The sequence below is a fragment of the Tachypleus tridentatus genome, chromosome 11, assembly GCF_004210375.1.
Source record: "Tachypleus tridentatus isolate NWPU-2018 chromosome 11, ASM421037v1, whole genome shotgun sequence".
Lineage (NCBI taxonomy): Eukaryota > Metazoa > Arthropoda > Merostomata > Xiphosura > Limulidae > Tachypleus > Tachypleus tridentatus.
Window position 1 is genome coordinate 43,994,367 of NC_134835.1, and position 15,610 is coordinate 44,009,976.

The following is a 15,610-nucleotide window of genomic DNA, read 5'->3' on the forward strand; positions in this document are numbered from 1 at the left end:
CAAACAGTTACACAAGTCCATGTTTATGAACAGCATGCAGCTAATGTGAGATATAAGTTAACAAGTATCTTTGGTAGATATGCTTCAAACAGTTTACTGATCCATTCACTGTATGCGTGTTTCTACATAAACATTGCCTTCTGTTATTGTATGTGTTAATGTTATTATGACGTATAAAACATGCTCTGCCTTTCTTCTCACAGGAGAACTGGTGGCCCAGTTTAAATTTACTGTATTACTTATGCCTTCTGGCTCGCACAAAATAACGGGTGAAGCAGTGGATTGGGACATGTATGAAACAGAACATGACATTAAAGATGATACCATCAAGGTAAATTTTTCAGCCACTTATATACAATTATAGGAGAGTATCATATAATAAAAAAACAAGTCCTTCTCTGACAACAGTTTTAAATTTTTGTGTTGCTGCAAGATTTGTTTTGTGTTATCCTTGTGGATAACCCTTTCCTTATGATATCCTTGTGATCTTTGTGTCCCTCGATCAGAGCAAAACTTTTGTTTGAGTTCACCACACATTTCTGTGTTTCGTTCTGGGGATGTGTGGCCTTCCTTCTGTTTTTGTCCAGTACGTGCAAGCCTTGTATACAACCACTTCGAGTATTGTTAAAATTGAGATTAAATGTTTATATATCCAAAAATGTTACAAAAATACACAGGCTTTCATAGGGTGTCATAACTTTTTCACATGACTGCATATTGTAAATACTAATAAGTATATATTTCATGACTTTAAAAATGTTGAATCGTTCTCAACACTCAATACCTTATTGCCTGAAGAGAGATTATAAGTAATATACAACTAAGGTGAAATAAATTATTTGTACCTTGCTTAGAATGTTCATTTATACAGTGAATCTTACTACCTTTAATTAATTCACACGTGTCAATGAAGCACTTTTTAAAACCTAATTCAAATTATAATAATAATAAAATATTTCACTTAATTGTTTAACTCTTTTTATTTGTAAATTCATCTCTAATATATATTTTCTTATAGTTTGTAATAACGTAATTTTTTACTTTATGGTGTGTTTGTCACGTCGGCATATGCATAATTTTCATTTGGTTTGAAGTTTTGAATTACAGTGCTCTTTCTCAGTCGTTGTTTGGTATTTTTTATACTCAGGAGGGTGAGGTGCACTTGACCTCTTCCTCCTTCTTTTACCTTGTTTATCTCAACTGTTTAATGTATGGATAAATATTACATGAGGGTCAGAGTAACCCGTACTTACACAGTCCCTTATCAGGGTAATGCCATGTATCATTCACCAATACATTTTGTGCGAAAACTATATCTCTTTACAGTTCCATAACAAATTGCACTTTCGTTCGAAGTAATTAACTAAAACTCATTTACTTAATAAATAACTCTTTCAATGTTTATTAGTGAGTTCCTCACTAATGTGATGTCTAGTTCGTAGGTGGCCTGTTTTTATTTTATTTCATTTCTTTAATTATTTATTTATTTAACAATGTTTATTTATTCTTTTCGACCTAATGTATAATTTAACAGGAGAGAGGTATTTTGGACTATCTTTATCATGTAGAGGTATTTTGGACTATCTTTATCATGTAGAGGTATTTTGGACTATCTTTATCATGTAGAGGTATTTTGGACTATCTTTATCATGTAGAGGTATTTTGGACTATCTTTATCATGTAGAGGTATTTTGGACTATCTTTATCATGTAGAGGTATTTTGGACTATCTTTATCATGTAGAGGTATTTTGGACTATCTTTATCATGTAGAGGTATTTTGGACTATCTTTATCATGTAGAGGTATTTTGGACTATCTTTATCATGTAGAGGTATTTTGGACTATCTTTATCATGTAGAGGTATTTTGGACTATCTTTATCATGTAGAGGTATTTTGGACTATCTTTATCATGTAGAGGTATTTTGGATTATCTTTATCATGTAGAGGTATTTTGGACTATCTTTATCATGTAGAGGTATTTTGGACTATCTTTATCATGTAGAGGTATTTTGGACTATCTTTATCATGTAGAGGTATTTTGGACTATCTTTATCATGTAGAGGTATTTTGGACTATCTTTATCATGTAGAGGTATTTTGGACTATCTTTATCATGTAGAGGTATTTTGGACTATCTTTATCATGTAGAGGTATTTTGGACTATCTTTATCATGTAGAGGTATTTTGGACTATCTTTATCATGTAGAGGTATTTTGGACTATCTTTATCATGTAGAGGTATTTTGGACTATCTTTATCATGTAGAGGTATTTTGGACTATCTTTATCATGTAGAGGTATTTTGGACTATCTTTATCATGTAGAGGTATTTTGGACTATCTTTATCATGTAGAGGTATTTTGGACTATCTTTATCATGTAGAGGTATTTTGGACTATCTTTATCATGTAGAGGTATTTTGGACTATCTTTATCATGTAGAGGTATTTTGGACTATCTTTATCATGTAGAGGTATTTTGGACTATCTTTATCATGTAGAGGTATTTTGGACTATCTTTATCATGTAGAGGTATTTTGGACTATCTTTATCATGTAGAGGTATTTTGGACTATCTTTATCATGTAGAGGTATTTTGGATTATCTTTATCATAGCAGCACCTGACAAGTTCGCATAGTAGCTCATTTTTCATCCACTTTTATCTAAATAATTTATTGTACTATGCAGGAGTCTATCTACGATTATTGGTATGTTTGAAAGTTTATGCATGAACTTTGAGGTAGATCTAGGTACTTTATATGCGTTGTTAGTAGTGTATTTTGTATTATCTGTAAGTTTGGTTTTCAACAGTTGTTTACTTACATTAATCCCTGCTAGAGCTGCATAGTCTATTACAGGCTTTATGTATGTTTTGTATATTTTTAGAATATTGCCAGGTGATGCTCCACTGTTTTTACCAGTTAGACTCGTAGTATAGTTTCTTCTTCACAAGACTTTAGTTTTTATATTAATTAGATGGCTTGTCCATGTTAGTCTCGAATCATAAGTTAATCCTAAAAAAATTGAGGACCCAGTAGTCTGAAGAAGTGTTCCAGTCATATAAATCTATGGTTGTACTTTTTGGTGTTTTGTTAACTTTGTAAATACCACTGGCTGGGTTTTTGCTGTGTTTATCTTGATTCTATATTTTTTATTGTATTCGCATATTCTATTTAATTGTGGTTGTATATTTGTGGCTGCTATTGCTGGTGTTGAGGCACTTTTCCACATTGCTACATCATCAGCGAACTGTGATGAGTATCCATGGTTTGGATCCTTAAGTGACATATTGTTCACATACATAATGAAGAGTATAGGGCTGACTACCCTCCTTGACGGACGCCAGCTTCCGGAGTGAAGAACTCCGAGAATGTTCCCTCAACGTTCACTCTACATTTCTTGTTTTCCAGAAAAGTTCGAGAGCAAGCGAATAATTCCACGCGGTGTTCCCATTTCAGTCACACGGAACCGGAAGCCATTATGCCATACAGTGTCGAATGCCTACTCGATGTCAAGAAATCAAGTGACGGTGCATTCTCTTTTGTTAAAGCTGTTCCTCAGGTAATTTTGATGTTATCTCAAAGAATGTGGAGAGTCTATTACTATTCAAGAATTTTGCCTACACAGCTAGTCAGGCTGATTGGTCGATAACTGTTTGGCTTATTGGCTGTCTTTCCTTCTTCATGGAACATTAATATATTGGCTTTCTTCCAAGAAACTGGAATGTAACCAGAGTAAAATGATAAATTATAGATTTCTATTACGTGGTCAAATAATTTCGGAGTGCCTTTTCTGATGAGGATGGCTTGTATGCCGTCATCTCCTGGTGATTTGTTTTTTGTGTTTTTTACTGCTTGTTTAAGTCCTTGGATTGTGATATTTTTGGATAGCAATAAGTTATTGTAGTCGTTTATGATGTTAATGCTATTGTTGTTTATGTTGACTGGGAAAAGTGGTTTGTATAGTTCTGTGTTTTTGTTACATGATTGTTTACCTTTGTAAAAATAAGTGTTTATATCTGAGTCGTTATGTGTTTTGAAAGTGTTCTGTAGTTGTTGTTTGAAAGCTTCGGCCTTTTCTTTGTTTGTATGCGCCAAGGTGTTATTATGCTCTAGTGTTGGGTATTTTCTTGTGGATTCTACATTGGTAAGTTTTTTTTAGGTGTGACTCAAACTTTCTTGAGTCTGTTTTTCACTAACTTCTGACTTATGTTATCCCATTTTTCTTGTTTTAACAATCTAATTTCTGGGCCCAGCATGGCCAAGCGCGTTAAGGCGTGCGACTCGTAATCCGAGGGTTGCGGGTTCGGATCCCCGTCGCTTCAAACGTGTTTGCTCTTTCAGCCGTGGGGGCGTTATAATGTGACGGTCAATCTCACTTTTCGTTGGTAAAAGAGTAGCCCAAGAGTTGGCGGTGGGTGGTGACGACTAGCTGCCTTCCCTCTAGTCTTCCACTGCTGAATTAGGGACGGCTAGCACAGATAGCCCTCGAGTAGCTTTGTGCGAAATTCAAAAAACAAACAAACAAACAAAAACAATCTAATTTTTGCTCTGATTTTGTTTCTTATACTATTAATTTGTGTTTTTATTTCTTTATCTCTTGTTGCCATAAATTGTGTTCGTTGTTTTTTGATTAGTGTTATCAATTGTTTGTTTGGTTTCCATGTCTTGTTTTTAGTTTTCTGTTGTTGCTTTGGAATTGTATTATTTGCTGCTTTTTGAAGACACTCCGTGATTATTTGACTGTAGCTGTCAATTTCTGATTGTTTCTTGGCTGTGTGCTTAATATTGTTTGGTAACATGTTGTCTAATTGTTTTTGGTATTTTTGCCAATTTGCTTTTTTATAGTCAAATTTATCTTTTTTGTAGGTGAGATCTTTATGAGGAGCGAGATCGAAGACACATCATACTGGTAGCTGATCACTGTCAACATCTTTTCCCACATTAAATTTCACTTACTTCTGACTATTGTTGTATGAAGTGAGGCAGATGTTCAGTATATCACTTGTACTTGTGGCATAAGTAGTACTGGCATATCGTCGTTTAATAGGGCTATGTTATTTTCATCTATGTAATTGTAATTGTGGCCCCCGCTAGTCCAGCGGTATGTCTCCGGATTTACAACCCTAAAATCAGGGGTTCGATTCCCCTCGTTGGGCTGAGAAATTGTCCTCCAAGTTGGGGATTGTGCGGTAGGCAAACAACCTACTCACTTAAAAACCAGCCTGTTCATGAAACTGCAGCGTTTGCGGCCTTATGTTCCTTAAGGAATTTAGTGGTATTATTAGTATATATTAATTGTAATTGTCTTCTGCTTGTATTAGTGGATTTACATCCAAAGTTCGTATGTTAGCTGTTCAGATTACCTGTTACAATTGTATTTTGGTCATGGGAAAGGATGTTGCGAAGTAGGTTTATATCTGTATATTTAATATGGGAACAATATATTCCTGCGTTTTTTTTTGTTTGTTTTTGAGTTTCGCGCAAAGATATCCGAGGGCTATTTGTGATATCCGTCCCTAATTTAGCAGTGTAAGACTAGAGGGAAGGTAGACTAGTCATCACCACCCACCGCCAACTTTTCGGCTACTCTTTTACCAACGAATAGTGGAATTGACTGTCACACTATAACGCCCCTATGGCTGAAAGGGTGAGCATTTTGGTGAGACGGGATTCGAACCCTGACCCTGAGATTACGAGTCGAACGCCTTAACCCACCTGGCCATGCCGGGCCTATATTCCTGCTACTGCAACATTTGAAAGATTATTTAACAGAATATCAGTTATTTATTTTAGTTACTGCTGCTCATTTTTGTTTCTGTAACTGATAGATTGTTTTTGTATAACAACATGATTCCTCTGTTTATGTCGTGTTTGTTTAATCTATCCTTCCTGATTGTTGTGTAGTTAGAATTTACTCTGCTTAATGGCTGTTTTATACCAAGTTAGAGAGAGAGCGTCGGAAAATAACTAGTTTCTTGATCACTCAGATCCACCACCCAACACTAGTCTGAATGATTTTATATCTAGGAAGAAGAAGATGTCACCCTCATTTTTGATTTGCGTTTAGTTAAGCACAAAACTATAGAATGGGTTATCTGTGTCGAAACCGATATTTTAACGTTATAAACCTTTCTTACCTTTTATTATTGTGCAAAATAATATCATGGTTAAATTCAATCGTAATGTGATAACGGTTTGTTGAATAATATATATTTGATATTGTTTATCATATCAGTAATTAATTATAATATAAATGAAACAAAATTTTCAAAATTAGTGGACTCAAATACACATTAGGTGTTTCATGTTTTAACTATTACATAAAGCAGATTTTTTTTTATTAACGTAAAGTGACGGAAATGTTTGAAACAAATAGCAAACTAATTCCTTTCTTCTTAGAAATAGAAAGTTTGAACTGATTATTCCAAATCCTGGGATAATCTCCGACAAATGGAGCATAATTTCGACGTCTATCGAGAACAATGTTTCATTTTACGAGTGCAGTTAACAATTTATTGCTATATCTTTTATTGTTTGTATTAAGTTTATTAAATAACAAAAAAGTCATTCTTTCAGGAAACAACAACAACGTTTATGTATATATCAGCCTCTCTGTCTTCTGTATTATAGCCGTTTTCAGGATTATTTTCTATATAGATTCTTTCTGACTGATTAAAATTTCGAATGAATCATGGTTAGCATAATTAGTCATTGTCTAGTAAAATAAAACTACATTCATTAGAATATAATAGTGTGTAATTAAAAATAAAATATCATTACATTTGCGATTTAGAAGTTCATAAAATGGTAACTGCAGAAATAAAACTAAATCATAGTTTATACAAAGTTCAGTGAAATGTACAGGTATCAAATGATATTCAAATGGATATCATTAGAATCTGATAACAAAAAATGTTGTAAGGTGCTTGCTGTCTTTCTGTTAGTTTTTGTGAGGATATTAATATAATCATACGTTACCCGTTCATAATAAATATAAAATTTATCTTAATAAAGGTATATTAATCTAACTCTTGGATAAATTTTCATACATTTGTTCAACATATAGTACAGCATATTCCTGGTAAACCAGATGTACGAGGGTGTTGTAAATATACATCAGTCCTGTTGTTTAGGTAAAAGTTACGTACTATAAAGGAAACCTGTAACAGCTTAACCCTATATTTTTATCTAATCTTTGGGGTGTAGCACAGATATCTGTTTAAGTTAGTACAAGTTGGGGGATTCTTTCTCTTGTATATTTATACTGGATAGTTTGCATAAAACAAAGTCTTCTCTATTTGTATTAATAAAAATGTTAATTTCTACAATTGTGTATTTGTATTTAATTATTGAAATATTACTCTGCATAACATTTACAGAACCTGCATTTTGTAAATGCTTGGTTCTGGTGGGCATCAAATAACCTGAACACCCTACTTTCTTAAAAGCATAACTCAGAAATGACAAGAAGTGCTACTTTTAAACTTAATACATTAAATCATCATAATTTTTCTTCAAAATGCAAACTCTTTTGGATTTAAAGATGAACAATAATAAAACACTAGATATATAAAATAATAAGTGGTATGAACTCATCAATTACATGAAATTGGTTACGTGGAACACGACATAAACTATAAAAACTTAAAGAAGTTATTTCTTTCTTTTGAAAGACTAAATCAGTTAACTGAAATGAAGTAAAAATCCTATATCCGATCGCTTTCGAAAGGTAGACCTTTTTTCTTCAGGGGCAAACTTGTAGTGGTGGTGCAATAGAACGAGTGATGTATGTAGAGGGAGTTTAGTGGCATCATGAAGGTCATCCGGTTTTCTCGAAAATGTTTATTTCTGTATGTACTATTGTAAATGTCTCGTTTCTGGTACAATGCAGCCGATGGTGAGAGTGTATATGAAAAGGTGTTAGGAATATTTTAATTTCGAAGTGACTAAATATATGTATATTTAAAACTATACTTAGGTGTTTAAGTAAAATAAAGGTGACACCTGGAGACTGATTAAAGACACGTTATATCAACCAATTTATAAAAACATCTATGAAAAATTATCTTAAACAAATAGTTAATTAAAATTTCCCTATAAAATGAGATCTATAAATGTTTCGGTAATTTATCAACTGTTTTTATATGCAGAATAAGTATTGGAAAAGCAACATTTTGCTGGATATGTAAGACTGTTAAGTTTAAGAGTTATTATTAAGTTTATTAGTGATTTAATGTTTAATGATTATTTAGTTTTCATAACAAGTGTAATAAAAGATAATTATCTTAAAATCGATAGTTATGACATATTTTGTTACATAACTGTACGAGTTGTACGTGTTATACAGTTTAATTGCTGTACTAACTCTTTGTAATATAGTTGACGTCATTTTAGTCGAAGCTTCCAAATTTTATTCATTATGTGTAATATATTTGGTACTAGAGGACTAGATAGCTCTAGATTTTTCTGTTGCTTATTATACGTGCGTATACAGCAAGTTAAGCTAGTCAAAGTGAAGTGAGACTGCGTGGTAGTTAGTTTAGTTACAACGAGCTATATCTAAAGTAAGTTTCACAGTGGTATTGCAACAACAAAGATAAAGGAGAATAATTTGTCTTGTCAAAGGATGTTCTGAAGTAACTGAACCCGCCTGTGTGGTTTTTGACGAATAGGATACAGCTATTTAAAGCACTGGATAAAACTATATCGAGTTTTTGCACATATGCTTGACTTGTTTTGAATATATTATTTTAAAACAAGTGGACTGTGTGATGTTTGTTCACTGTTCGAATTTATCGCCAACAAGTCGCAGATACCTACTGTAAAGAATCCCTGTCCACATATATCCATGAAAACCTGATAGATTTAGTTCCGGGTAATTGATAAAGTCAAAAGATGAAACCACTAATGTGAATCTGCTTGTATAAGGATTATTTTATGCATATACAGGTAAAATTATCTGCACTATCATAATTTGTACTGATTAATCCAAACTAACAGGTTAAAATAAATACATAGTAAGTATATTTTTATCATTACTCACTTATAAGTACTTTGCTGTATTGTGCTCATAATAATAAAATTGTGTTTACATTGCATTCTTCTAAATAAATATTGACATTTAAAACAAATGTTTTTAGAGTATACACATAAGACATAAATCTCACATTTATAAATAATGATAAAAAAGATGTATGTGTGCTTTCTCATAGCAAAGTCACATCACGCTATTTGCTGAGTCCACCGAGGGGAATCGAATCCCCTGATTTTAGCGTTGTAAATCCGTAGACTTAATGCTGTACTAGCAGGGAACGAAAGAGTTTTAAATTATCTTAAAATTCTTTGTTATTTTTAAAGTGTTGCACATTCTTTGTAATTACCAGTGTCTTCCCATTTTATATGAAAAAATAAACAATTATTGAAATAAAGAGATAGTTATCTCTTTATCTCAAAGGTTTTTCTCAAACCTTCCCCTTTCTGAAAGTTTTCCCACATCTATATATTTTGCAATTACTATTAAAACTATTTTAGCTATTTTATTCTTATTTGATATCTATCTTATCTGATTTACATAAATAAAAATATTATTATGAGTGAAGAAAACAAAATCAGGTTCTTATTCAAAGACTGGTTGATATAGGCTGCTTCTTTTTTTACTTCACTGGAAACCTAAATCCAGTAACTGAGAGTAAAGGATAAAAAATATGAAAAGTGTTTGGTGCAGTATCTTGTCAAACATATACTTTATAATACCCTGCCATTCAAAAGAAGCTTCGTATTACACATGAACATTCCTTACGTACAAAAGACATTGTTAGAAAATCTTTCTTTAAACATCTTATACAATCACTGGAATTTTTTTATACGATAAAAGAGGCCAGAAGAATAATTACAGTTATTATAAAAGACTTATAGTCAACTATTATTGATATGTATATAAACCTAGCACCAGCAGTGGCCTTAGTCATTCCGGAGTCTCAGACAGAATTCAGTAAATAGGGTCCCATGATTATAAGGAAATTCGGAAGTAGATTAAAAGGCATAGCACTGTGAGTTCTTTCCATGTGTGAGGCCCTGAGCAATTGCCCAGTTTAAAAAATAGGTAAGACCGCCTATGCCTAGCACTACCACTTGATGCTGGAAAATTCCTCTAGTAATGTACTTTTACGTCCAGGTTTTAATTTCACTGATTAAGCCACCTTTAAAAAACTGGTTACTTTAACGTTGAACTGTTGAAAAGGATACCTAGGACAGAAAGATTGTCTTAAGAGAACAGGTTAAGATCTTTGAAACCGTTTTCTCAGAAATGAAAAATAAGAGGACGTGATTGAGATGCTTATCATAAGACTGTTATAACAAGAGTTGAAACTTTCGATACAATATGCATCAAAAAGTACTGGAGGCCACTTTCGAAAATTAATACCAATCAAGTAATCTAAATTGTGAAATAAAATCATTTTAAGATAAATACCACCATTAATTAATTTCATTCCCCTATTTAGAATATAGAAGTATGTTTCTTATTTGCCTTGTATGAATGGGTTTGGTCCGGCATGACCAGGTGGTTAAGACGCTCGTAATCTGAGAGTCGCGGGTTCGAGTTCGCATCACACCAAACAAGCTCGCCCTTTCAGCCGTGGGGCGTTATAATGTGACGGTCAATCCCACTATTCGTTGGTAAAAGAGTAGCCCAAGAGTTGACGGTGAGTGGTGATGACTAGTTGCTTTCCCTCTAGCCCTAAACTACTAAATTAGGGACGGCTAGCGCAGATAGCCCTCGAGTAGCTTTGCGTGAAATTAAAAAAAAAAACGCCCGTCCAAGGTAAAAGAATACTATTGAAATTAAATCGAATATTAATAGCTCTACATGAACTTTAGAATACTTAATAAATAATATCAATTTCAATTGGCTTAACATTTATAATAAAACATTTTATCACAAATTCTGACTTATAAGTTTTTAATGTTTCGCTGGCTTTCAGTATCTACACCGTAATAATAGTTTGAGTTTAACAACTGTAAATACGGTGACTTATAAACTGAACCAGTTCACCAGAAAAGGGCATTCTTAATGTTTATAACTCTCCTTAATCTAGCTATTTCTATTTTCAGGTGCTGTGGAAAACTAACTAATCTGAAATTATTTTACGATTTATACTTTTTTTTCCAACTATAATTTTTATTAAGTGTTTCGAGTTAGGTTATTTCCAACAATGAATGTTTCATATTGAGCTTTACGCAATGTTTGAGCAGAAGTATTTTTGGATTAGATCTGTTTTAATAAATGAGTTTATTTTTGTGTTGTATTTCCACATAAAGTTAAAAACGACAGGTAAACAATTCAAATGTCAAATTTGACCAAAGGAACAATGGCTGGACAATCGTTTTACTTCGAAACGAATAAAGCACTTTAGTATCAAAACAAAATGAAAATATAGCAGAAAATGTTTTGCAGAAGGTCATTTCTCTGTATATTCAGTAAGTTGCAAAGAAGTCTAGACAGCTATCTGACTATTTTAAGCTGAAGCCTTGTTTTTGGTTTAAAGCTCTCTACCAATAAATTCAAGGCTCCATCATACACACTTACTAACTTGTACAAACCTTACTATCGTTTCATCAGTGGGGTGTAGCCCACACTTCAGAGGAGAGATAACACAAAAGCATGACCAAGATCTATAGAATGGCCATTGTCTTACGTTTAGCACACGGCGAAGATTAACCCAAGTTGATACTATTTACATCTGAAACAGATGAACGCTTTGTTGGACATTTTCCCTATTCTTTGTGTAGAATCATGCCGCGTCACATGCCAAAAGTTATAGGGCATCAAACTGTTCGACTGTTCGGAAATTGTACGAAGCAAACGGATATTGCTAGAACAGTAGGGCACCCCTCCTCCAGTGTACTGTATCGAGCATCCTGAAACGTCATCGGATTACAGGAAAGTCTACTAGTAAACGCTGAAAAACTAATGTCCGAGATGATCGTGTTTGATCAGGTTAACACGTGAAGGTCAACAGAAGTTCTGAAACATCTTATGACAGGAATAATATGATAACATATATCGCAGAGTATCCAGATAAGGTTGTTTTAGAAGATGGGTTATCTGTAACTCGAAATTAACCAGAATTCATCATCATAACCATGTTACTTGGGAAAAACAGCATGTGAACTTACAGTTAGGACAGTTGCAACATGTCATATTTTTATATAAGTCCTCTAGCTTCTTAAATTGATAGCAGGATTCACGTTCATCGTTTACCTGGAGAATCGATGAGAGAAAATGTCTTTTCTACAGAAAACAGAGGAGGTGGTGCAGTACAGGTTTTGGAAGCTATTCATCATGGTGGTAAAACTGCTCTTCATATCTTCCAGTGAAACATCAATGGTGCCTCCTACGGGCATAGCATGGAGACGAAATTGATACCATATGCCAAGGCAAGGTTTAGTAATAATCTTTTGTCCCAGGACGACAGTTGCCACTGTCGATAGCGCGCATATTGTACAGGATCACCTTTACCAGAAGGATGTTAGAAGATTACCATGGTCAGCAGTCTCCAAATTGTAATCTCATTGGGAACTGTCTAATAAATAGTTCATGATGCCCATAGAACATGTCCCATTATACAAATTACATATGTAGATGTTTGATATAATAGCGTTAAGTACATTGGTATTCCACTCTTTATAATAGTTATTTTATTTGTTACAAAACTTGCAAACATTTTGTCCTAAACGGTAGCCAAATATTAAAGTTTTAGCTGCGACGAATCCGCGCATCTGTGGTTACATTGAACGAATGCAAAGATGCTTCTTATTTTTCTAATTATGGTCTAACACCTCCATCAAAATATACAGATTTTATTGATAATTTCTTCTTTAAATAAATAATTTTTATTCTCAATTAAAAGTTACGCCATGTAAACATGTGTTTCGGTGTACAGTTTTAACAGATTCGATGTTCTATAATTAATGATATTTTAATTCGATGATAGCTCAACGTAAGAAGCTATGAACAGGTGGTTGTTTAATTTTCAACTTGGTTCAACAAAATATTTTTCCAGTCAGTACGTGGTGCTTTAGAAGGAAAGTTGATTACCACATTTACCAGGTACGCTCAACATGTGCTGCGCAGCTGTTCATAACTTTATCTCACATACGTGTGCGATTTCTTGTTCCACTTCACATTCAGCGGTAATACAGCTTAGTTTACGTTGCTAATTAAGTTTGCCTGGTAAATATATAATTATACCCTTGTATATACGATTTTTAATGTTGTTTTTTCTACCGCTAACCCTACTATTGCGTGAAGAAGTGTTAATTAGGTCTCCAACGCTTCGCTTTTACTTTTTTCGTCTGCCTGTGCGAGAGTAGCAAGTGTAAATCTCGATATTCAATAAAATGGCTGTTCAACCAAACGCTCTAACATGTTCGTCATGAACCGATTGAATTTCTGAAGGTAACGATCACATATCTATTTGATTTATTGATTCCTTTGCTATTTTATATTTCTACGTTCCTTTCTAAATCTCGTGAATAATAGGTATTACGATTACCAAAATTTTAGTTAGTATATTCATTATTTCCAATTAGGATATCCACTTTGATGCCTATCGTTGTGATTAATAAATAGATATTGAAATGTGTGAATACGTTATTTAAACATTTATGACACGAATGTTTTTAAATCAACAATTGTTTATTTTTATGATTCATAAGTCTTCGAAAGGTGAGTTGTATATGCTTACATAAACAATCCAGTTTATATTTTATTTTAAGATTATAATTCACACATGTTGTTGGTATAGGGTGTGTGGATGTGTGTGTTTTCTTACAGCAGAGACATATCGGGCTATCTGCTGAGTCCACCGAGGGGAATTTAACCCCCTGATTTTAGCGTTGTAAATCCGTAGACATACCGCTGTACTAGTGGGGGGCATTGTTGGTATAGGAAAAGACTATGCATCATATTGATCATTAATGTTTTTCTATTTTGTGAAATATATTTTAATTCTATTTTTGTGTGTTTTTAAACACATTCAACCATTTCTTTCCTAAGTAGTTGAGTATTTACAGGGGTTGGACAAAAAAATGGAACTTTGTATATATATATATATATATATATATATATATATACATGTATGTATTCAATGGTTGAATAGAACAAAATAAAGAATTCAGTAAAACCAGCTTAATAACCTGTGATTTCACTTTTGACTACAAGAATTCTTCAGTTCTTTGTGATAGAACATCTGCAAGTTCCTGAAAGACACACTGAAGAAACAAGTTCCGTTTCTCGAGAGCAGAAGTTTACACGAGTAACTGTGATCTTGTTCACTCATAATGATCTTCCATTATATTTTTAACCACAGGTTAAATTAATGTTCTGAAAGAGACGAACCTGTTTTGTGATCCCTTTTTATAGTAACAGAAAGTGTATTTTTGAAAATAACATAGCCTTGGGATCCTCTGAAAGCTGGTCTTCCTGAAGCTGCCTTTGTTGTTATCTTTGACACTTTTACCCTTTTCATTAAAATTCAGTACTTGCTGAATACTCCAACACCAAAATTGGAACATTTTGTTGGTAGTACCTTTACATTGCATTATTTATAGCAATACCCTCTCGCACCGGCGTATAATATTAAAACATTGCTGTAACTTGTTCAGTTGGTGGTTTTTCTTCCATTGCCATTGGCACTTTTTCTTTCAATAAGAGGACCAGGACTGTTAATGGTCTCAACTAAAAAGTGATGTTACATCAATACAGTACACTTTAACCTCTGTGAAACCTCAACATAACAATTAAATTTCGCAATTTTAAGATCAAAGTAAATCACTCTAACAAACTCTAAAATCAACGTTAAACGCTGTAGGCTAATATTAAACCAAAACATAAACAAGTTTAAAAATAAAGTTTAAGTTTCTCTAAAACGTTATTTTCAAAGGAGCAAACTTGGATTTAAATCCCAAGTATGACAGCACTAATAAAGCCAAGTTTACATATAAATGCACCTGGCATACATAAATCTTGTCCAGTAACAGGAGCTTGCTTTTATTTAGCACATCTTTTTCTTTAGTTTGGTTTTATGACATGTCATTAACATAATTACTCTAAAATAATTTCTTACCCTTCGACAAAGAACTTTAATTAAGAATAACTAATGTTTGATTCCCATGACGAAATTTTAAGCACATCATTTTCAAATAAGTTGAAATATAACTTAACCTAAAAAATTCGCAACATTGCTGGTAGAAGAGAATGGTAGCACTATCCTGTAGCTACTGCATTAGCGTATAGGTTGTTGCTTAGTGTCTTTACACGACGGCCCGGTATGGACAGGTGGCTAGGATGCTCAATTCGTAATAATCTGAGGATCGCGGGTTCGAATATCCATCGCACTTTTAGCCGTGGGGGCGTTATAATGTAATGGTCAATCTCACTATTCGTTGGAAAAGAGTAGTCCAACAGTTAGTGGTGGGTAGTGATGACTAGCTTCCTTCCCTCTAGTCTTATACTGCTAAATTAGGGACAGCTAGCGATATATCCTAAATATTTTGTGTAAAAGTACAGGCTATTCATACTCCAGCCCCTCAGTGGGACTACAGTAATTCT

The 15,610-nt window shown here is 33.4% G+C and overlaps 1 protein-coding gene across 4 annotated transcripts in view; it reads left to right on the forward strand.

The window, feature by feature from the left end:
• The first annotated feature begins 3,431 nt into the window (after nucleotides 1–3,431).
• The window catches only part of LOC143232056 (synaptic vesicle glycoprotein 2C-like), a 50,250-nt gene continuing 38,071 nt past the window's right edge, over nucleotides 3,432–15,610 (forward strand). For 2 of the 4 annotated variants that reach the window (XM_076467080.1, XM_076467082.1), the window contains exon 1: nucleotides 13,141–13,456. The gene's annotated coding sequence lies outside the window, so the exon portion shown is untranslated. Of the gene's footprint in view, nucleotides 3,557–8,643; nucleotides 8,947–13,140; nucleotides 13,457–15,610 lie in introns of those variants that run through there. The other 2 variants (XM_076467083.1, XM_076467081.1) reach the window with 2 other exon arrangements.